The sequence below is a fragment of the Lactuca serriola genome, chromosome 3 (assembly GCF_051521515.1).
Source record: "Lactuca serriola cultivar US96UC23 chromosome 3, Lser_US96UC23_V15, whole genome shotgun sequence".
Lineage (NCBI taxonomy): Eukaryota > Viridiplantae > Streptophyta > Magnoliopsida > Asterales > Asteraceae > Lactuca > Lactuca serriola.
In genome coordinates, this window is record NC_136410.1 from 265,648,690 (window position 1) to 265,672,419 (window position 23,730).

The 23,730-nt window shown below is 33.5% G+C and overlaps 1 long non-coding RNA gene across 4 annotated transcripts; it reads left to right on the forward strand.

Moving 5' to 3' along the window:
• The first annotated feature begins 1,383 nt into the window (after positions 1–1,383).
• LOC145093966 (uncharacterized) lies at positions 1,384–4,296 on the forward strand. Of its 4 annotated transcripts, none has more exons than XR_013703164.1 (5): positions 1,384–1,753; positions 2,381–2,819; positions 3,374–3,454; positions 3,528–3,688; positions 4,000–4,296. It is a non-coding gene; the product is annotated as an uncharacterized LOC145093966 (long non-coding RNA). The 4 variants fall into 4 exon arrangements; XR_013703165.1 differs by having other exon boundaries at positions 4,034–4,296; XR_013703167.1 differs by having other exon boundaries at positions 4,039–4,296.
• The last annotated feature ends 19,434 nt before the right edge of the window (positions 4,297–23,730 follow it).

Sequence of the window (23,730 nt, forward strand, 5' to 3'; positions counted from 1 at the left end):
ACATGGCTCGAAAAATTATTCAAAACCCTCAAACCAACACAAAAAACTTTAAACTTGTTTTTTTTGTGAATTTAGTATGTGAATTGTATTTGTGTGTCTATTCAAAAAGAGTGACCTTTTTATAGTAAAATATCCATTAATTGTTTATTAAATATATTAGGTTTAAACCCGTGGAACTCCACGGTTGATAAATTGAAATAGAATTATACTTTTTGATAGTGTAATAAAAAAAGATATCAAATTTTAGAAATAATGAAAAATAATGATATTATAATTAACATGAATAAATCAAATACAATAAAGTATTATAAAATCCCAAAAACTTCCATATAAACGACATTGAAAGTTTTATTTGTGAGAGTACCATCCTTATCTAAAACTAACAATTTTAATCCGTCCCTGCTTTGAACTCTAGATTTAAATCCGTGGAAACCACGGTTGACAAAGAGAAATTTAGTTTTTATAATTCGAAATCAGTAATGACTAATCAAATTTTTGCAAAAAAAATTATTAATTTACAAGAATAGAAGTTTGGTTAGTAAGTTTATATTATTGTTTTAAATAAATATATAATCTATTATGAATATCAAATTTACGTTTTGTAAATTTAAATATTTAATAAAATCATGAGTTTGTAAGATGTAATATACATTTGAGTATAGTGAAAAAAAGACAATAAATCATGGAAATGAGATTAAATTATTGAAATAACATTGATATATTGATATATGACAAGTTAAACATGACAGTAATATAATAAATATATATGCACACAAAACTATAATCTTGTACAATAAAATATACAATGTAATGCAATGTACTTTCTTTGGGTCAAAACTAATGATAAAATAAGCATATTGTACAATGAAATATATAATGTAGTAGAATGAAAGTAAGGAAAAATATAAGTAACATATATGAATACAAAATTAAAAAAATAAATTACTAATGGGACAAAGCGAAAGACCAGTAAAATAAAAAATATAAATTTTATATACAAGTATAGAAAAATGAATTTAGCAAGAAACATACACATCACAGAAATACACACAAATCCATGTAATATTTATAATATTTAATATAAATGGATAATATATAAAATGATTATAAAAAATATCTCCATATAACAACAATTACAAATAATTATTTGGCTTGTGTATTAAGTTATGTTATTTTTCTCTGTTAAATTATATAAAAAAAGATATAGAAAATGGTGAAAGCACATTCATTGACCAAAACATAAATTGTTATTTGATTTATCAAGCAATTATAAAATATATAAAAAAGGAAAAAAAAATAATATTAATGGGTTTTAGTCTTTTAGATTTGGTTATTTTAAATAGTAAAATAAGTAAATAAAAGAAGAAAAAAAGGAAATCGAAACCTGCTTGCCTCATGTTCCATTGGCAGCACTGAATAAGAACATAAAACAAAAAAAGTGCTTGTGTGTATCGTGTGTTTCATATACGATCAGAAGAAAAACAAAGAGGAAGGGGAAGCCAAAGTCAGGCTCCTCATCGAAAAAGATGGCTGCGAAGCAACACGGAAACCCCTTTTCCCTCCTCTATGTGGTGCTTGATGGAGGACTGAAACCGAGAAACAAAAGCAAGTGCAGTGGTGAGGGGTAGTCTTCGGGGATGTTACAGCCGACCAATAGCAGTGTCGTTGGTCCAGATGAGGCTAGTGGTGGTCGAACTCCATTCTTTCTCAATCTTAAATCTCCAATTCCTGTCATGGATTCAGTTCATGGAAGGTAATTTTGAAACCCTATAATTAAAATTTTTTATCAGGATCCTTAAATTATTTATAAATGATGGAACTGGTTACTGGTAATTTAAGGTTAAGGTAAACACTATTAGAAGCTTAATTTCATATAAAATGATTATGAAGCCGTTGTTTGAGATATATGGAACTTCACGGTTATTTTTGAACATGCTTGATCATGCTTTTGTTGAAATCTTAATTTTGAACTGGTCATTGAAGGTTAAGCTAAACACAAGCATTTTTTATTTTTGAGAACAGCTGTAATTTCAAAGAGAAGCATATCTTGATCATAATTTTATTGAAATCCTAATTTTGAACATACTTTCACAATTGATCTATAAAGCTAAGGTAAATCAAAAATTACCATAAGGAGGGAAATATGTATCTTTCAATATTGGACCTGTTTAGATTTGTTTCTAGCAAGTAGGTTGATTCTCATTATGATTATAGGTTGATATTTAATTTTTGGAAGAAAAAAAGGTTTGAATTTTTTGCTCTTTATATAATTGATTGGTGATCGTTCCTACTTTCAAATGAGACAAAGTAGGATACATTAATTAACTTTTTATTGTAAATTGCAGAATGTATATTAATGATATCAAGTGTTTGAATGCAGGTCCAATATATACATACTCATACTCAACAGGGAATAAAGTCCATCACTCTTGGACATAGAAAACCTCCTTACCTTTCTCCTATCCATGGCAATGGAATCTTCAGATCAAATGATCATTTTTGGGTCAATCAAAGGAAAATTATTGTCGTCATGCTCCTTATTTTTTCCTACTTAACCTTTATTTGCAAAAATTACCAATTACCTGATACATGTTACTTATTTATCTGTTGGCATATTTTGTGTTGATTGGCTAGGGGATGGTGGGGTTAATCATACTTTTTTGATTTGATGATGATCTGAGGGCTGTTTCTGCATATGTGATTCCAAGGGCTTGTTTTGGAAGCTCCTATACAAAAGGAAAAGAGATTTTCTCCAAGCTTAGAACCCTTCAGAAAACCATCTCATCTAAAGGCATGCACTTTGGCATTCCTACTTATGGGTAAGCTGCAAAAACAGTAAAATGTATAGCAAGTTATTATATGATACAAACCGAGGAAATATGTAAAGAGTGTTGAAAAAGAGAAAGATTCATTGATATGCGAGAGAAAATGTGTAGAAACACCATTGTTGAAGAAAGATATTTTGTAAATGATCCTGGAAGATGCCATGGATAATTTTGCCGGCAAGGACGAAAGCAAACCGTTGCATCAGAAGGAAATAAGCCATTTAAGCTTCTCACCTTTTTATGATTTATTTGTATTAGGAAAAGATCATCAACCTTATGTTTACAACACAAAATGACAGCTTTTTCCTTTGACAGAAATGTTTAAAACGATATTCCAGTAGGAACAAAAAAGTATTTTTATTATTCTTTGAAAGTGAATTGCTATAATTTGCTATAATAGATATCCTTTTTTGACTTAGGTGTTAATGTATTTTTATTGGTCATTTGTCATACCTTTTTTGAACGCATATCATTTACAGAAACTGTACCATTTATGCATTGTACTTTTAAAACAATGTTGAATTTCTAATTTTAATTCCTATCTGCAGGTCTCATTAAAAATGTTTTCATGAAAAACATATTCAAATAAGATGCAGAAAGGATTATCTGATTCAGAACGGATTAACCAGGTGTGTTTTATCTCGACAGTTGTGATAATTATTTTTATGCCCCTGATCTTATACATTATAGACTATATTATAGAGTATAATTATGAAGCAAATAAAGGAGAAGATGAGTACTTGATTGAGTATCTAGTCCACAAAAAAAAATCGATGAGTATACCTGGAGATATGAGAAACAGAAAGCGAACACCAGTGATGAAATCGATTATGAATGTGGATGAAAAAAATAACATGTAAAAGGTAAAGAACAGTGTAGTCTTCTTAACATGATGAAAATTGATCTATGAAATTGTGTTGAAACAGAAACGTAACGACGAATGAAAAGATGTATATATAATCGATATTAATATTAATTCTATTATTATTATTTTAATGAAATTTAATCATTTCCCTGATTTATTGCCATTGATACCGTATGGTAATCAAATAGTAGATACGGTAGATCATTAGATAGAGATGTATAAATTTATAACTTATTTTTCTCCAGAATTGTAGCAGATATATATGGTATAATTGCAAAAAAACTGAAAGTTGACATTTGAAAAATGCAGAAAAATAAGGGCACAATTATATTTTGAAATGTAGGGCAGATTTGGAAATTCAGTTAGAAGATTTGAGCGGGAAAAATGAAAGTGGATGAGCTAAAAGAATGCCACGTGGCGGGTTTTGTACTGTTTTATTATAAGAGAGGATTATATAAGTAATAAAACCTTTGAATTGTTAATCATTATTAAGAGACTTTTGAGTGGTATTCATTAAAATATGAGGTTTCAAATGTTTAAGGTGTTTGCAAATTTTTATGGGGGTTTCAAATGTATAAGGTTCAAGGAAAAATGTTAGCTTTATAAGTATGTATGATTTCTCTAAATAATACTACATCCGTCCCAATTTGATAGTCTACTTTTGACTTTTGAAGTCTTTTTTCTTCAATTTTGACCTTAAATATTTTTACTTTTGATAGATAATAGTTGATGCAAAATATTTAAATGGATTGTATTTTAAATGTTTTTGCATTGTTATAAGTTTTATCAAGTAATATATAACACAAATAAAAATATTTACGGTCAAAGTTGAAGAAAAAAGACTTAAAAAGTCAAAAATAGACTATCAATTTGGGACGCAGGGAGTATTCACTTAGATAATTGCTTACAACGAGTTGTTACATGAGCCTCCTACATTTTGTAAAGATTCTTAATGAACAAATGGGTTAATTGGTTAAAATATCTTTCGATTGAACTCACTTATCAGGGCATATGCTTTCAGAATTCCTTAAAGTCAAAATAAAAGTTTCTTGAGGTCATGTTGAATCGAAAGATGTTTAAATCATTCCGAGTTATAGTTTTTTATAGGGATGCTCTCCACTGGAGCGATTATACATGGTTGAATATCTACTTTTAAAATAATTCCAAACAGTCTGGTAAAATTATATAAGCTTTTAAACATTTTTTGGAGTCTTTGACAAAAGTGATCAAGCAATAACAGAATTTCATATAGATCTTAGGAGGCGTACAGTGTAACTTTTTATGACCTTTAGGGAAAATAATTGTTACTTTATGCTTGAACCCAATTCCAAAGCATTATTGGATCATACAATTTGGATTCTGGTAATTAATTAAGCGGAGACCATTTCTATGAAAACTTGACTAAAAAAGAGCATTACATTGGAGAAGATCAGTAAAATATACATTGTTGATATATACAAGAAATATATCATGTTAGAAATACATAAACATAATCATCTTCAATGGACAAACGAAATAGAAACATTTTGGGTAGAAATATCTCATGTTAGAAATATATATACAAGGAATACATCATGTTGAAAATATATACAACATATTTGATATTTAAATGCAGTTTCAAGCATTCTCACGATAGCAGTCATCGATGGATGTACTTCACGATCTCTCTTCAAGCATCGATATGTCATTGTTATGAAGGTCATCAAAGAATTATGGTTTATTTCATCCCGTAAAATCCCGTATAGCATTGTCGCACCAATCTTATTCAAGGATGGTCATTGTCCTTGCCAATACACAACCTCCCATGCAATACTTCAAACAACACCACACCAAATAAATAAAGATCGGAGTTTTTGTTAAATGTTGAATACCTGGTCTCCGTGGATCACAAGAACCAACTATGCCTAAGAAGGAGGTGAAGAAAATATGAAATTTTGAGAAAATCTGCAAATCTGAACAACTCTGAACGGAACAAATATGAACGGACCAAAAGTCAGAGATATTTGTATGCCAATTTTCCTCTAATAGGATGTTGGAGCTTTTAATATCCCGATACAATACTCTATGTCGAGCCAAGACAGTTTTATGAAGGTATGCTAGTGCACAAAAAATTCCAATTTTATTGGAAATACAAATCTATGATTCACTTGATAAATACTCGTATTTTCATCCAAAACTCAGTATTGCAGAAATCTGAGATCTTGGGGTTCCAATTCTTATCTAATAGGATGTTGGAACTCTTGATATCACGGTGCAATACTCTTCATTTCTGTCTCGACTAAATTATGAAGGTGGTTTAACCCACAAGTCATCCCAATGCATATCGCTGATAATATGCAAGTCTAAACTTCTTGTGTACCCATACACAAGGATCTCCCCATCACACCCATCACAAAACCCTAAATGACGAACAGGTTTTTCATGCTTGTTAATAGAAATCATTGTAATTTGCTTCCAAAACTAAGGGTTCTCTTTTTCCCTAAAAGACAACCAGATAAAGAGCCCTAAATATGAGACTTGAAAGAGCTGATGATGATCTATTCCGCTAATCAGCTCTTAAAACATAAACGGCTGACAAATTTATTAGCAAGAAGAAATATCTGAACAAGTTCAGATCTAAAACAAGTTTACAAGCAGCCAACCTTTAGTCAACTCTCCAGCACAGTAGATCAGCCACCATTCAATTAGCAATTGCACTGAAATCTGTGTATCTGCAGCTATTTAAAACGATTATAATCTAGATTCAACTTACGCCCTATTTGACTTATGCATCTCAGATCTGAAAACAAACTTTTCATCTGAGAGGTTACGCTACAAGAAATAACTAAACCTGTTTACCGGATGTGAAATAAAACCTCGAGACAAATTATCGGCGTCATCGTAGCAGGAAGCCTCATTGTTGCCGATTTGCCGTTTAGTTGTAGCAACTAAAGCAAAGTGTGGTTTCTTGAGGTTTCGTTTGCTTCCGAGTTTCCACTATTTATTTTCTCCGGTTTTTACCTAATTTCTATTTTTTTTTTCTTGATTTTCCATTTTAATTTTGTTCGTTTGTTAAAGCAAATTAACTATAACTTTCCGTTTGGTGTCCGGTTGGGATAGTTTTTTTATCATTTGAGTATAAAAAAGTTGATATTTTGTAAATTTGTTGTTTACATATACTTCATAATTATCAGAACCTAAAATATGAAAATGGAAAATAATTTTCTTATCTCTTTTGATAAAAGAATCTTTAATATGTGATGTCTTTTTTTTTTTTTTCCTACTTTCTACTTTGCCACCTGTCATTAAGGGTGGAGATATTATGTCGTGTTTTGTCTGACAAGACATAACACGATAAGTTTTATATAACACGAACACGATACGAGATGATGTCGTATTTTTTTAAGTAACACGAAAACGTATTAATAAAAAACAATAAACACGACACGGAAAATATAACATAAAATAATAGTTAGTTTATTTAATTAATATTTAATCATACATAACATGACAAACACAATAAACACGAAAAATAAATGATAAATCGTGTCAATTTCGTGTAGAATTTTGAACACAAATACGACATGACACGACGTCGTGTTTTTTTACATTTGACACGAACACGAATTCAAATTTTAGTTTTGCCCCAATTTTACTTTGTGTCATGTATTTTTGATGTGTTGTTTCATGAATTGTCACCCCTACATGACATCTTCTAGCAAACTCACACATGAAATTCCCACTAAGAATTTTGCCCTCAGTGAAATCCTTTTCCACAGCCAAAAATTGATAACAATTTCCAAATTTTACCCGAGAAATCTACGACTTGATTAAGAAGATCCCATGATTTGAGTAACGGAATTGATTCCTTAATCTCACCATTTATAAATTAGCAACTTCACCTGCATCCTTTTAATGCTTTTCTTGGTCTCTTCATCATTTGCGTCTCCTCCCAAACCGATTAGTGTTGTTATTGGAACCAGGGTAACCCTAACGTTGATCCACAACTATTTCCCCCTAACGTTGGAACCAGGGTAATCCTAACATTGATGGTATAGCATGTTGTTGGAAAACATCGGTCGCCCTAGCAAGATGTTATGCTCTGCTGGGAGGCATATCACGGAGAATTCGATTATCTATGTGATTCTATCCTTCCCATTATGACTGACCCAGGTAAGTGGTAAATGTATGGTGCCCAACGGCCATAGGTTGTGCTCTATGAAGCTTATGAATGGTCCACCTATAGGGGTTTTAACTGCCGAAAGTAATGTTCATACAATATATATGTATTGATACCATTGTCTATTTAGACACAATGAATTTGTGTTTTTTTCACAACTAGCAAATTAGTGTTGAAATTGTGATTCTTGTATGAAACAATTTCCTCCATGTAACCTTGGAACACCCAATTCGTGAAATTCAAACTACAATGTTATTTAAATTCATACGTGCATACATTGTGAATCAAGCCTCACACAAGCCCAAAAACTCGATCCAATAGGTAAGTCCAATCAATTTTGGGCCTTAGCCCAAGAATTCTCGGCCCAACACCCTATTGGACCAAAAACTCCTTCTTTGGGTCTTATTGGGCCAATAACTCTGTCATTGGGCCTTATTGGGCCGAAGACCCTTCCTTAGGCCTTATTGGGCCGAAAACTCCTACCTTTGGGCTTTAATGGACCGAAAACCCCCTTAATGGGCCAAGTCAAAACCAAAAACTCCTTTTGGGCCTTCCATTGGGCCGAAAACCTTTCTAATGGAGCAAATGAAACCCGAAAACCATTTGAGGAACCCTTAAGGCCAAAAACCCTAAAGGGTTTCGACTAGAGCATGTGTTAAACAAAAAATAGGGAAAAAGGAATGGGAAAAAGGGTGTGTCGCCTTATGTTTGCCTCCCATGCAACAAGGCCTTTTGACCCCCATGTATCCATGCATATCCCATCAAACTCTAGAAAAGTTAAACTTTTCCCTCCTCTCTCTTCCTTATGATCGGCCGCAAACACCATCACACACCCACCAAACTTTTCCTATCAAACTCACTTCACTCTTAAGCTTCTTTTATCCTCATTCTCTCTTAAAGTTGGTAAGAACTTCATGTAACCTTTGTAATTCTAAACATTTTTATAATAATAACTTCTTGTTTACACACTTTTGTTGTGTGTTAAGCTCTTAGAAACACCAAATTTTCGAGAATCTCTCCAAGAGAAGGCTAGGCTCGAAAAATTTCCTTCTTCTTCTTCTTCTTCTACCACTCGAAATCTTCAAGGTGAGCTTCATACCCCACTATCTTCGTGTTTTTCATACTTTTTTTTTTTTGGGGGGGGGGGGGGGGAGGGATACAAGTCAAGTTTCATTTAACCATTGGATAATTGTATGGACCTATGTGTTTTAACCTTTGGGTAATTGCATGAACATGGATTTTATCTTATGCATCTTCATAAAAGTCATGAGAAATGTGTTTGTTAACATATATGTTGCATGAAATCTTGTGGATATGGGTTGCACACTCCAAAATGGCGAAAAAAAGTGTTGTGCTCAAACATGCTTAACTTTTGGACATATACATTTTTAACACTTATACTTACACAAATATTTTCATATAATAAACTTCATGGTCATATATGTATTTTGTAGAAATCGTGACTTGCTAGAGTCACAACAAATTAGAAATATTTTGTGTTACAAACTCTCACACTAATTTTTGGTGTATTAAACAAACTACAAAACTTGATATTTTGCTAAAATTAAATTTTATTAGTAAAATAGTCGTGATTATGTTGTCGCTATTTTGATGGCTTGAAACCGGAAATAATATGTTATTTTCATAATTTATGTTACAATTAGATATGTTCACTAAAGATTATTTATAAAAAGTATTATAAATAATTTAACCAAAATGGTATACAAAGCAGAATTTGTAACAAAAAGATTTGTGTGTCATGATCTGTCTATCATTAAGTTGTTACAACATAAGTACTAAGTTGTATGTCATAAAGCTGTAAAACGCGTGTCATAGAGTTTCCGTCATAAATTTACACTAGTAATGTCATTTTCATTATTCAATAATGGGAGTCAAAGTTCACATAAATATGTTAAGGCTCTTGTGACTTGTGAGACTTTACTTCGCCATACCTACCTAGCGTACACCGTAAGTCCTATAGTTATAACCAGAGTCTCCTAGAGGGATGTCACACCCCGGCCGCCGGGGGAAACACCGGGCGGTGTAGCGTCCTTTCTCATATCATAGTTATCAACTTCCTGAAAACACATGCATTTTAAAATACATCAACATAAAGTTGTTCAGTCCACAGTTTTTGACTCCATATAAAAATAATACATTTTCCAAGTTCAAAAGTATAGTTTTGAAAGTATCATTCTGACTCTGAAACGTTTAGTATATATATCCTAGGTATAATGGTTTACTTACCAAATAAGTATATACATATAAGTCTCATATATTATAAATCTAAATGTTTGTAATTCCATACAAACTAAGTTGCTACGTATAAATCTTATTTCAATTTTATACGAGTAAAACCGCTAAGTATAAATCTATTTCAATTCTATACGAATAAAACTGCTACGTATAAATCTATTTCAATTCTATACGAGTAAGTAGGATAGGTATAGTGGTCTACTTAATATACAAGTAATATATCTACTAGATTCTTATACTTAGAGTATAAGTCTTTGAGAAACTTATACTTAACATTCATACTTGTATATCGACAAAGTATAATGTTTCTAAAGTTGTGCTACCATGAGTCTGTATCTGCGACTGTATGACTTAGTTGTATACCTCTTATTATTATTAGTATTACAAGGATCACACCTTGTGGTAGTTACAAGGATCACACATTGTGGTAGTTACAAGGCTCACACCTTGAGGTAGTACAAGGATCAAACCTTGCGGTAGTACAAGGATCACACCTTGAGGTAGTTTTCGCATGCTTCATCAAAGTCAGAAGGTAGTAAATTAGGCAAGTTCGTCACCCGAATATTGTTAGGTTGGAGCTAGCAACCACGGTTAGGGTTGTCAACCCGTATAGATCCATATACAACTTCCTCACTCACACGGGATTAACGATTACAGGTCAGAGGATTTCCACTAAGATTTCCAATCTTAGTTGATGAATACAATAGCTCATGTAAACTTTGACGGTGTTCTATAGTTCTAATAACAAAAGCATTTTCGTGTCTAAAACCCTATGTTACTAGACTATGCTTTTAAACATTACTCCTAATTTCATAACATTTAGGCAGTATAACAGCTATAACTTGAAGTAAAACCACCTACTCGGCGAGTCCATCACCTAAAATCCCGTGTACGGCAAGGCAAAGTCAAGAATCGCGAAACTTCTGACCAACTCGGTGAGTTGATGGACTACTCGCTGAGTCCTTTTGGAATTAGCATTTTCTCAAAACATGAAAGTCGTCCGAAATTGTGTCTAGTTTTTAGAACATTTTGAATCTTGTCAATCGGAGTTACGGTTCATGAGATATGGCCAAAACACTGACAAGGGGTCAAGCTGTCCAGCAACATCCTTCTTTCTTCAAAATCCAAGATCCAAGCGTCCAATCGCCAATTCCGCTTCATTTTCCTTTCGAGCATGTCTTTGTTGCTGAAAATGAAATATTTAAGCTAATTAAGCACCTTTGGTTCATTAAATGAGACAAAAACAACATAAAGTATTAAGATAATGCATGAATTTTATAACTAAATATGCCCATATCAAAATACCCCACACTTGACTTAAAACCCATGTACGGTTCAAATAGTTAATTTTATTTGCTAATTGTTATCATTTTTACTTCAAGTTTTTGATGATTCCATGAGGACCCAAATGTTTAGTTGAACCAATACACGTTATAATGCATTTGTGGCTTCCCTTATTCTAGTGAAATCATGAGACAAAAACACAACCTCGCTTAGTTTGAGGATCGCAACATGTTTAGCATCGTGTACCAGAAATGTATCCAGGAAAGCTTAAGTAGTCATTGCACACTAGACTAATGCCTTTAACCAATAAAGGATGAAGTTAAATTCCCTTGCTTAAGCATATGTTTTTCTAGGTTTTTAGTTTTGAAAGGAAAAAGTGTGTTGAAAAAAAAAAAGAAACAAAAAAGAGAAAAAAAAAAGAAACAAATTTTTTTTTGAAAAAAGAGTGATGAAATGTTTGAAGCTTTTCCCTTATATTCCTAAACATACAAAATAAACACACGAAAGGCAGTGTACCTATCGATTAGTAATATAGTTCAAGCAAGTAGGGTATCGAACACAGAGAATGGTAAACAATTAAAATAAATGCTAATATTATCTAAATAAAACAAGTAATAGAAAATGGGTTTTCTCCAGTTTTGCAAGACTAGAAACTTAAACAATTAACTAAAACATAAACTAAGAAACTAAGAGCTAAGCAAATAAAAATCAACTAAATTCAATAATAAAGAGGACTTCTGTTTTGGTACGACTCATTTGTTCCCATGGATGATTTTAATGTATCGGATTAATTCATCATTGGCTACCGATTAAGATAATTAGGTTCACGTTCGCTATTCCTAATTCTTAGAAAACAAATTAACTCAAGAAATGGCCAGTTGTCTAAATTAACGGGTTTCCTAGTTATTGATTCGGGTTAAACAAGACTTGTAATGGTTAATTAAATTGGCCCTTCAATTAACCTCTTGCTGATGTTCATCAAACAAGCTCACAAATTAACTTACCTATCTTCTAGTTAATTCTAGTTTCACATTCATTATTCCTAGACATACAACTATGTGGTCACAATAAATCATATGAAATTAATAACTAAGAGATGTTCATACAACTTAATTACTAATTTATTAACAGAAAAATAGTTATTGTTAACACATAAGGTTCTTTAACAAGCTTAATAAAACATAATCACCAATTAAAATTAATCCTAATCTAATAATCAATCCATGTTCACAAATTCATCTACCTAAACAGAAGTTATGAGTTTTAGCTCATGATTACAACAAAAACAAGCACAAAAACGAAATCAATTGGTAAAAACATAGTTCAAACAAGAGATTAGGTAAGAGTAAACTTGATTTTGCCTTGATTCTCCTTAAAATTGAATGTAGGGTTGATTCCCTTGCTTCCCACGCTCCAGCAGCACCTTTGGTCGACAATTGGCCTCCAAGGGCGCCAAAAACTTTATGTTGTGAAACGTTTTAATCCTACTAACTTAAACACAAAGAAGAACACACAAAAGGCAGTGTATCTATCGATTAACAGTTTAGTTCAGGTAAGTAGGGTATCGAACACAGGGAACGATAAACAATTAAAATAAATGCTAATATTATCTAAATAAAACAAGTAATAGAAAAAGGGTTTTCTCTAGTTTTGCAAGACTAGAAACTTAAACAATTAACTAAAACTTAAACTAAGAAACTAAGAGCTACGCAAATAAAAATCGACTAAATTCAATAATAAAGAGGACTTCTGTTTAGGTTCGACTCATTTGTTCCCATGGAGGATTTCAATGTATCGGATTAATTCTTCATTGGCTACCGACTAAGATGATTAGTTTCACGTTCGCTATTACTAATCCTTAGGAAACAAATTAACTCAAGCAGTGGCCAGTTCTCTAAATTAACGAATTTCCTAGTTATAGATTCGGGTTAAATAAGACTTCTAATGGTTAATTAAATTGGCCCTTCAATTAACCTCTTGCTGATGTTCATCAAACAATCTCACACATTAACTTACCTATCTTCTACTTAATTCTAGTTTCACATTCGTTATTCCTAGACATACAACTATGTGGTCACAATAAATCATATGAAATTAATAACTAAGAGATGTTCATACAACTTAATTACTAATTTATTAACAGAAGAATAGTTATTGTTAACACATAAGGTTCTTTAACAAGCTTAATAAAACATAATCACCAATTAAAACTAATCCTAATCAAATAATCAATCCATTTTCACAAATTCATCTACCTAAACAAAAGTTATGAGTTTTTAGCTCATGATTACAGCAGAAACAAACACAAAAACGAAATCAATTGGTAAAAACATAGTTCAAACAATAGATTAGGTAAGAGTAAACTTGATTTTGACTTGATTCTCCTTAAAATTGAATGTAGGGTTGATTCCCTTGCTTCCCACGCTCCAGCAGCACCTTTAGTCGACAATTGGCCTCCAAGGGTTCATCTATATGCTAGGGTATCGATCTGAAAGTTCCTTTATATAGATTTTCACAAAGCAGAGGCTACTCGGCGAGTCCATCACCTAAAATCCCGTGTACGACGATGTGTGTAAAACCAACTAGTTTTAATCCTACTAACTTAAACACAAAGACAAACACACGAAAGGCAGTGTACCTATTGATTAGCAGTTTAGTTCAGGTAAGTAGGGTATTGAACACAGGGAACGGTAAACAATTAAAATAAATGCTAATATTATCTAAATAAAACAAGTAATAGAAAGGGGGTTTTCTCTAGTTTTGCAAGACTAGAAACTTAAACAATTAACTAAAACTTAAACTAAGAAACTAAGAGCTAAGCAAATAAAAATCAACTAAATTCAATAATAAAGAGGACTTCTGTTTAGTTCGACTCGTTTGTTCCCATGGATGATTTCAATGTATCAGATTAATTCTTCATTGGCTATCGACTAAGATGATTAGTTTCATGTTCGCTATTACTAATCCTTAGGAAACAAATTAACTCAAGCAGTGGCCAGTTGTCTAAATTAACGGATTTCCTATTTATTAATTCGGGTTAAATAAGACTTGTAATGGTTAATTAAATTGGACCTTCAATTAACCTCTTGCTGATGTTCATCAAACAAGCTCACACATTAACTTACCTATCTTCTAGTTAATTCTAGTTTCACATTCGTTATTCCTAGACATACAACTATGTGGTCACAATAAATCATATGAAATTAATAACTAAGAGATGTTCATACAACTTAATTACTAATTTATTAACAGAAGAATAGTTATTGTTAACACATAAGGTTCTTTAACAAACTTGATAAAACATAATCACCAATTAAAATTAATCCTAATCAAATAATCAATCCATGTTCACAAATTCATCTACCTAAACAGAAGAATAAGTTTTTAGCTCATGATTGCAGTAAACATAAACTCAAAAACGAAATCAAAGTATGTAAACATGATTCAAATCAAAAAGTTACTAAGAATAAACCAAAATTGTCTTGATTCTCTTCACAATTGAATGTAGGGTTGATTCTTCAGTTCCTCACGACCTAGCAGCACTTCCAATCGTTTCTCATCCTCCTAGGGTTTCTCTCCATGCTAGGGTATTGATCTGAAAGTCCCTTTATATAGATTTTCACAAAACATAGGCTACTCGGCGAGTCCAGTGACCTACTCGGCGAGTCCGTCACTTAAAACTCGTGTACGGCAAGTCAGCGCGTCCAGAATCGCGAAAGCTCGATACATCTCGCCGAGTACGTTTCGAATCAACATTTTCTCAAAATATGAAAGTCGTCCAAAATTGTGTCTACTTTTCAGAAAATTTTGAATCTCGTCAATCGGAGTTACGGTTCGTGAGATATGGCCAAAACACTGACGAGGGGTCAAGCTGTCCAACAACATCCTTCTTTCTTCAAAATCCAAGATCCAAGCTTCCAATCGCTAGTTCCGCTTCATTTTCCACCCGAGCATGTCATTGTTGCTGAAAAATGAAATTCTAAACTAATTAAGCACCTTTGGTTCATTATATGAGATAAAAACAACATAAAGTATTAAGATAATGCATGAATTTTATAACTAAATATGACCATATAAAAAATACCCCACACTTGACCTTTGCTTGCCCCCAAGCAAAACTGAATTTTAGCACACTAATATCACATACGATAATCCCAATCAAACCCAACCATTATGTCAAGACCGCAACGCATGCATTTGTGTCTAAATTTTTTCCTAAGGAACCCCCCATACTCTAAATACTCACAATCCTCATAAACATTCGCCCACTCACCCCGAACTATGCTCATTTTATGCATCCCTCCGCAAAGAACCTCTTACCCTCAAGGTATTTTTAGTTGAGCAACCCGAGCATACATAATCTAGAATTACAATTTATGATACCACTATGGAGCTCTTTTGAATTCTTCACTTCCTTGATAATTTGATCTTTGATTTCTTTGAATTCACCACCTTTATTGTTTGACTTTTGGTATCTTCAACTTTTTGGATTTCTTGGAATTTTGATCTTTTGATTTCATTTTTGACTTTGATGCTCCAAAATTCTTACAACTTTTCTTGTAATTCTCTCTTTTTTTTTCTTACATGTACCTCACTTTTTCCACTCAAATCCCTACATGCTTAAGCAGGGGCGCTCAATCTCAACCTTTATTGGCTAACGATAACAATCTTCCTGGATACATTTCAGGTTTAGGCTACTAAACATATTGCATCCCTCGGGCTGAGCAAGGTCGTGTTTTTGTCCCATGATTTCACTAGAATAAGGAAGCCACAAATGCACTAGAACGTATATAGGCTCGACTAAACATTTGGGTTTTCATAGAATCATCAAATATAATACTAGCATGATCCCTAATTGCTTTTACCAAAAATTTCTAATTTATCCCTACAATTTTAATGCAAAATTTTCAAAAATTTACTAAAATTTTAACTAATTTAACCAACCCCTACCCCACACTTAATTTATGCAATGTCCCCATTGCATATTATGCATGATAAAGAACAATAAAATAAAGAGGGAATTGGAACAAACTCCCCTAGGATAGTAGTCGTGAGGTTAATCTTCTTCATGTAAAGCTCCATCTTCAATTAACTTTAGACATGGGAACAGCTCTTCCATGCCTTGGGTGTCAAGTATCGTGTGGTATAGCTCCAAATGTAGACGAAAAAAAAACTCTCGGAAACGCTCGGAAAATGTTCTTCAAAGGTGTAGCCAATTGTCGTATCAAATCATCAGCTTGAGAGACAAAATAAGGATCAACTCGTCGAGTCTATAGGGTGGCTCGCCGAGTTGTAGCGTAATACTGGCAGAAGTCGAGTTTTTATACTGGGACTCGTCGAGTAGGTAAGTGCACTCGCAGAGTCCATCGTTGTATAAAGAAAATGTTTCTGCTCCAGGTCCGATTTTGATATGTGTGGGGAATATTAAATTGATACTTTCCCCATTTTTTCTTTAGTAAATGAGCTCTTAATAACCTCTTTCATCACCGGACTCGTAACTAGACTCAAAACTTCGTTTTCTCCCTCGCCTAGACTCGATTCTTTCCCTAGGTTATCCTTGACTCTAGACTCTCGCATGCATCCTTACACTCAAACTGAAAAGATCAAAAACAAATACCAAGTAACAAAAAAAACATCAAAATAAAAATCCTAAATTATCCCTAAATACTAGAAGTTTAGAAAGAAAAAGAAAAGCAAACTCTAATGACGGGTTGCCTCCCGCAAGCGCTTCTTTGTGTGCGAGTCTTTAGCTGGACTCCCAACTTAATAAACTTCCAATAAACTCAATGCCAATCCATCCGTTGCATTGAATATATTCTTTGGTGGACCAATTTGTCAAATTCGACTCTTTGCTTAAAAAATTGGCCAAACGGGCTTGAATTCATAAAACCCAAGAATTCTGACAAGGGTTGGGACCGATTGGGTACTAATCAGAAATGGATCGCGCTTCAGAACTTTCTCCAAAGTTGGAATCGTCACCCCATGCTTCGAAACACAAACCGGAAGAACAGGGGACCATGTCGTGGTAATGGTCAAACCACAACTTGGTTCCTGCAATTCAGCTTGTTCTTGTTCTTCGTTTGACCTCTCTGCTAACAACCTTTCCAGCTCCTCCAAATCTTTTTCTGGATTAAAATCTTCATATTGTAAATCTAGCTCTTGTGACTCAGATTGTTCTTGTTCGTTAGACGAGATGTTATCTAAACATCTTCCAAATTTCTTCAAATCTTCATCTGATCCACACTCCTCATCTTCTTGCTCAATTTCCTATACTACTTCCTTAAGAAAAGCATCAAAAGCATCGAGATTTGGAAAATACATAATAAAATAAAAATAATAAAAATAAAAATTAAACTATATAAAAAAAATCAATCAATAAAAATGATAACAATTAGCAAATAAAATTAACTATTTGAACCGTTCCCCGGCAACGGCGCCAAAAACTTGATGTGTGTAAAACCAACTAGTTTTAATCCTACTAACTTAAACACAAAGACAAACACACAAAAGGCAGTGTACCTATCGATTAGCAATTTAGTTCAGGTAAGTAGGGTATTGAACACAGGGAACGGTAAACAATTAAAATAAATGCTAATATTATCTAAATAAAACAAGTAATAGAAAGGGGGTTTTCTCTAGTTTTGCAAGACTAGAAACTTAAACAATTAACTAAAACTTAAACTAAGAAACTAAGAGCTAAGCAAATAAAAATCAACTAAATTCAATAATAAAGAGGACTTCTGTTTAGTTCGACTCATTTGTTCCCATGGATGATTTCAATGTATCGGATTAATTCTTCATTGGCTACCGACTAAGATGATTAGTTTCATGTTCGCTATAACTAATCCTTAGGAAACAAATTAACTCAAGCAGTGGCCAGTTGTCTAAATTAACGGATTTCCTAGTTATTAATTCGGGTTAAATAAGACTTGTAATGATTAATTAAATTGGCCCTTCAATTAACCTCTTGCTGATGTTCATCAAACAAGCTCACACATTAACTTACCTATCTTCTAGTTAATTCCAGTTTCACATTCGTTATTCCTAGACATACAACTATGTGGTCACAATAAATCATATGAAATTAATAACTAAGAGATGTTCATACAACTTAATTACTAATTTATTAACAGAAGAATAGTTATTGTTAACACATAAGGTTCTTTAACAAGCTTGATAAAACATAATCACCAATTAAAATTAATCCTAATCAAATAATCAATCCATGTTCACAAATTCATCTACCTAAACAGAAGAATAAGTTTTTAGCTCATGATTGCATTATCTTAATACTGTATGTTGTTTTTGTCTTATGTGATACTAGGAATAACGAAAGGCAGTGTACCTATCGATTAGTAATATAGTTCAAGCAAGTAGGGTATCGAACACAGGGAACGGTAAACAATTAAAATAAATGCTAATATTATCTAAATAAAACAAATAACAAAAACAGGGTTTTCTCTAGTTTTACAAGACTAGAAACTTAATTAAAATAACTAGCAACTAAAACAATTAATTACAAACTAAATTCAATAGTAAAGAGGACTTCTGTTTAGGTACGACTCATTTGTTCCCATGGATGATTTTAATGTATCGGATTAATTCTTCATTGGCTACCGATTAAGATAATTAGGTTCACGTTCGCTATTCCTGATTCTTAGAAAACAAATTAACTCAAGCAATGGCCAGTTGTCTAAATTAACGGGTTTCCTAGATTATTGATTTGGGTTAAGTAAGACTTGTAGTGGTTAACTAAATTGGCCCTTCAATTAACCTCTTGTCGATGTTCATCCAACAAGCTTACACATTAACTTACCTATCTTCTAGTTAATTCTAGTTTCACGTTCGTTATTCCTAGACATACAACTATGTGGTCACGTAAATCATATGAAATTAGCAACTAAGAGATGTTCATACAACTTAATTACTGATTTATTAACAGAAGAATAGTTATTGTTAACACATAAGGTTATTTAACAAGCTTAATAAAACATAATTACCAATTAAAACTAATCCTAATCAAATAATCAATACATGTTCACAAATTCATCTACCTAAACAGAAGTTATGAGTTTTTAGCTCATGATTACAGCAGAAACAAGCACAAAAACGAAATCAATTGGTAAAAACATAGTTCAAACAAGAGATTAGGTAAGAGTAAACTTGATTTTGACTTGATTCTCCTTAAAATTGAATGGAGGGTTGATTCCCTTGCTTCCCACGCTCCAGCAGCACCTTTAGTCGACAATTGGCCTCCAAGGGTTTCTCTATTTTAGGGTATCGATCTGAAAGTCCCTTTATATAGATTTTCACAAAACAGAGGCTACTCGGCGAGTCCAGTGACCTACTCGGCGAGTCCGTCACTTAAAACCCGTGTACGGCAAGTCAGCGCGTCCAGAATCGCGAAACTTCTGACCAACTCGGCGAGTTGATGGCCTACGCGCTGAGTACGTTTGGAATCAGCATTTTCTCAAAACACGAAAGTCGTCCGAAATTGTGACTAGTTTTCAGAACATTTTGAATCTTGTCAATCGGAGTTACGGTTCATGAGATATGGTCAAAACACTGACGAGGGGTCAAGCTGTCCTGCAACGTCCTTCTTTCTTCAAAATCCAAGATCCATGCGTCCAATCACTAGTTCCGCTTCCTTTTCCATCCGAGCATGTAATTGTTGCTGAAAAATGAAATTATAAATTAATTAAGCACCTTTGGTTCATTATTTGAGATAAAATTAACATAAAGTATTAAGATCATGCATGATTCTTGTGACTAAATATGCCCATATCACATATCAAGTTTTATTTTGACATAAAACCAACAATAATAACATATAACATATCAGGTTTTATCTTGACATAAAACCAATAATAGCAACATACTTTTTAACATATAGAACTCCCGAATATAACTTCAAAACTATATCGCACACAACATATATATATATATATATATATATATATATATATATATATATATATATATATAGAATCATAAGTATAACTCAAGATCTACATTAGTACAAGAACATGCTAACAAGTTGATAATAGTTGTATATATTCAAAATATTATATTTAGAACAACTATATCTTGATTAATATAACTATATACGTCGATACTAATATACTATCATATAGACATAATAGTAACGTATATACAATATTTAGCATGACTTTTCCCCCCAAAAATATTAGAAAGTCGGGCCGTGAAACTCACCTTAATATCGAGCTTCGATAGAATCTAACTGAAAACAGTTAGCGGTTCGTGATCATCGGGCTCGGGATGCGAAACGGCCTCAAGAAACGAGAGAGATAGAGAGAGAGAGAAGAGATTTAGGTGTATGGAAGCTTATGGCCGAAATGGCTATTTATAGGTTGATTTTTGGCCCTCACGACGTGAGAATGATAGATTCACGTCATGAGCTATGGCAAGAGTCATGTCGTACCTTTAACGCGTGTTTTCTAGCCTCAAATAGTGTCCTGCAGCGTCCTCACATCGTGAGAAAACCTTAATTAGGCCGTGAGCGTTTGGGTTATCGTTTCGTAGACTTCTAGCTTCAAAATGTGGCGGTCTGACTCCTCACGTCGTGAATTTTTATGCTCACGTTGTGAGTCCAGTCAGATTAGGGTTTATGACACGTGTCATGCTCTAAGACAGCTGTAACTCCGGAAGGTCGTAACTTTTGCATACGAACTCCATTTTTGACGTTCTTTATATCCACACGTAGGTAATTCCGAGTACTACAAATCTATATTAGATTCCAATAGCTAATTCTAAGCCTATTTTAATTTTCTCTTGTTTTAGAGATTTTAGAGTGTTAGAGTTTATCAGAACTTCTTCACGCGAAGCCAGATTTCGAGGTTCTCTATATTTTTGGAATCGTATGGACGTATACTTTGATTTATATCATAAAATATGTATGAAAGTTCATATTTGTATTAGAATTTATCAGGAAATACATAGTAAGTTTATCACATTACTAGTTTAACAAAATCACATTACATGATTGGTATAATCACATGTGATTGTTATTGACCTATTTTGACTAATGTTACAAGGGAGAGCGAGGTAACTAGGTATAGATCTATACGGGGTTGACACCCCCACACCCGAGTTGTTCGCTACAGCTAGATGGGGCTAGTCTAGGGTGAAAAATATCTTACCGAAACCGACGCCTGAAGAATGTCATGAAAGACATATCAGTCACATCAAGCATGCTTATAATGACTCACATAGGGATTAACAACATTATTTTGGATTTGCGGAAAGTATACACTTCACCGGTTTTATAAAATACAAACTACGATTTATTTTTGTACATTATTATCACCACTCCAGTCTTAGGGTTTAAGCTACCATTTTTCATTCAACATAAAGTATTAGACTTTCTGGGAACCTATACTTTAGAAATACTAATAAAAACAAATGACATGTATGTAATTATTCAAAGTTCTAGAACGAGACTTACTAACTACTTTTTAATAGAAAATATCCGATTTTCTGGAGTCTTACGAATTTTTACAAACACAGATGTTACAAACCTTTTCTTACAAAAATGCTTATGAGCTCACCAACATTCTATGTTGATGCTTTTCAAAACGAATTGTATTCTCAGGGAATCAATGAGCAGATATTTAGGCCATGGATCTTGTATATTTGTTGCATTTTAAAATTTCATACATTATGTCATTTTTGTGTAATTTCATGAACATATACAACATGTAAACAATGTAAGTGCGTTATCTTAATGTATGATGTTTGGTTGCTATGCTTCATTCATATTCAATTGTTGTGGTGCTATATAATGACGTCATTCGCCCGCAGACATTTCCGCCGTCCCGGTTCGGGGGTGTGACAGATTAGTATCAGAGCATTGTTTATAGTGTACTAGTATATCTAACCATAGAATATATACAACTATACATACAATGGGACTAAAACACTCTAACTAAAAGTATACTTTAAGATATAAGTATTTTATAAAAGTGTACCTACCTACATGCATAATAGAAAACAATAAGAAGAGTTGGACATCGCGACTAAACTTAGACAGTTATGTACTCATATCTAGGGTAAATATAACCTGATCAACTATATTTTTTTCAAGATACGACCACCATGTGTTTAGGAGTGGTCAAGGTGGATAACAAATCTAAAATTTATCAACTGTAAATCAAAAAAGGGCCTAAGAACAAAACTAAAAGACATAAAATACAATAGGGGTATTTCAACATTCTATCTATTTTCTCGTATTTATATATTCTCGTGCAGACACTATGGCATGCTTCCATCACCCGGGAGACCCATACCTCCCTAATTAGGGAACCAGGGAGGAAGGGATCAAAGAGGAGGAGATAGACAAGGAGATTGACGATGAGGAAGAAGAGGACGATGATTCGGACACTGAGTCTGAAGTCATCAACCCTCCTTACATGGCGAAGGTACCAACGCATCGTTTAGGGCCCAATGGCCCTACGCCTCCTTGAGCCTACGACATGAGATATGGAGCTGGCACCAGGGACAACGCCCACCGTTCGGGATGGAGCGAGGGTTTTACGACCTTCGCCATGGAGGGCCAGCAGACCAAGAACTTCCTGTTATGGTTCGGAGGATTACCGACATCGGAGACCAGGCGCAGACGACAACCCATCGAGTCATGGAGATGAGGGATGCCCTGGAGGTCACTACCGCATGCACACGGGACCTCGAGCGGGACTACTATCCGATGGAGCAGCTCATCGTGGATCTTATCACTGCACAAGCAGAGGTAAGGAAGTACCAGGAGCGACATGCTGCTCTTGAGGAGAGGGTGCGCATCGCCGAGCACCGACTATCCGAGCTCGAGGGCGCTTCTACCTCATCACAGGCACCACTAAGGATCACTCGTTGTGAGTAGGACTTGTCCTACCCATCGCTTGGTGTAGATTTGGTTATGGGTATGCGTTGGTGCTACCCCTTTTCTTTTTTCTCTGTATGTAGGATCAACCCTACGTTTAAGTGATTACACTACTTGCAGGGTCGTTATGCTATCAGATTTTTTCCTCGATGTACTGTATACCTTTTAAAGGTCAATTTTCAAGTATTACATACTAAAGTCTTATCACTAATGAAACAAATATGTGTTTTATTTTTGATGTTGTTATCTGCTATGTCTTATATATATTCATTTTTATGTGGTAAAATGAGATTTCAATTGTATGAAAAAAATGGCATTCAACAATCACTATACCTGACATATCTAAATACGATGTTCCATTATCCGCATCATAACCTTTATCAAAAACTCATCAAATTCCACTTGTGGCAATAGAATGCCGCCCCAGAGATTCATCAGACGGATGAAC